Source organism: Misgurnus anguillicaudatus, unplaced genomic scaffold (assembly GCF_027580225.2).
Source record: "Misgurnus anguillicaudatus unplaced genomic scaffold, ASM2758022v2 HiC_scaffold_34, whole genome shotgun sequence".
Taxonomy (NCBI): domain Eukaryota; kingdom Metazoa; phylum Chordata; class Actinopteri; order Cypriniformes; family Cobitidae; genus Misgurnus; species Misgurnus anguillicaudatus.
In genome coordinates this window covers 5535299-5537073 of record NW_027395284.1, presented here as the reverse complement: position 1 = coordinate 5537073, position 1775 = coordinate 5535299, and positions in this window count along the sequence as shown.

Here is a 1775-nt window from a genome sequence, read left to right as displayed (position 1 = left end):
GTGGTAATCATTTACTGTACTGTTTGTTACAAGAACTCCAAAAATGAAAAGTCCATCTTACATTTACATGCTTGTCAAACTGTGTGATTTTCCTAAAATAAAATTATTATAAATTTTTCATTAATGAACCAGCAAATTAACTTTTTGGTTTTCATTTTGAGTGTTATATTATTGATAGATACTGTATATAAATCATCCTCCAAAATGCATTAGATTATTTTATGCTTCATCTTATGTATGACAGTCTGAATGTTTTGCATAGCAGGTGTTTAATGTGTGCCACCTGTGAATACTCAGCAGGTGTCAGTCTTAGTATTAAAATGAAGAGTTAGGTGATTCATTGTTATGTTACAAAAGTTCTCTCTCTGTGTGTGTGTACCTGGTAATTATGACGTTGTGGGGACCAATTGTTCGCATAAAGATATATGAATAACAGAATTTTCGTGATCTTGTGGGGACATTTTGAGGTCCCAAAGCTCATAAATTAAACAGGATGAGGTTTCTTGAAAATCTGAAGTAGCAAAAAGTTTTTTTGTGATGGTTGGGGTTAGGGTTTTGGTTAGGGGAAGGGAATAGATTATACACTTTGTATGGTATAAAATGCATTACGTTACAAAACTTGGAAACCAGAGTGTGTGTGTGTGTGTGTGTGTGTGTGTGTGTGTGTGTGTGTGTGTGTGTGTGTGTGTGTGTGTGTGTGTGTGTGTGTGTGCGCGTTTAGATAGGATTTTTATTAATAGTCTTTATAGTTATTTGAATTCTCATTAATTATAAATAATCATAATTTGAACCATTATCATGTAGTACTAGCTTTTATGAGTTAAGATGTTATACTTTTCATAGTCACTCTGACATATAACACTAAACTTCAACTGGATAACTAGACTTCATTCAAACACGAACACGGGAAACAGAACACAATGAACCTGCACAGAACTAAAGATACAATGACATTAAATAGAAGAAACCAAACAAGATAACGAGCGGGAACAGGTGATGGGAAAAAAAACAATGATTACTAATAAGCAGGAAAACGACGGGGCGGGGTCACAAGATAAGACACCAGGGGCACACAAAAAACAAGGCATGAACCTCCACATAAGGCCTGGGACTGCCAGAGCTCTGCCACCATGACAAAATACAAATATAAACAAGACCTTATGGCAGAGCCATGACAGTGTTACAATCCTTCTTGGAAGCACTTCCAAGAGTTCATGATCAGTGAGCCTGATAAAAAAAAATGTTTTGGGAAGCGCATCATAAGTAGTGTCCCTTTGGTTCCTAGGGTGTTTCAGCCTTTCACACTATACACCCTCCCCAAAGGCGGCCAGCAACAGGGTGATCAATCCGCTTGCGTCCCATTCCCAATTAGTCATAGGAGTTGCCTTCTTGTTGATAGCCAACATCCCAACAGCCCGCACAGAGTGTCTGAGTTACCTGTCAAAGCACATTCTATTAATAGCCTTTATTTTAATATTTATTTATTATTTTTTTATATTGGCTTAGCTTATTTTATGCATGTTAAAATTTGAACAATGATATAGTAAAATAAAATAAAATAGACTATATCAAAAAAGTAGCCCTCCAAATTGTTTTATCCATTGTGTTAGTCCTTGCTCACAAAAAGGTTGGAGACCCCTGGTATACAGAGTCGGGCTTGTAACCCAAGAGTTGAAAGTTTGAGTCTTGTCCATTAAGAGCTTCTGTAGAAACATGGTGGCACAAAATGACCACTTCCATGTAAGAGGACCCTCGGTGTGTGTAGATGAAAACGT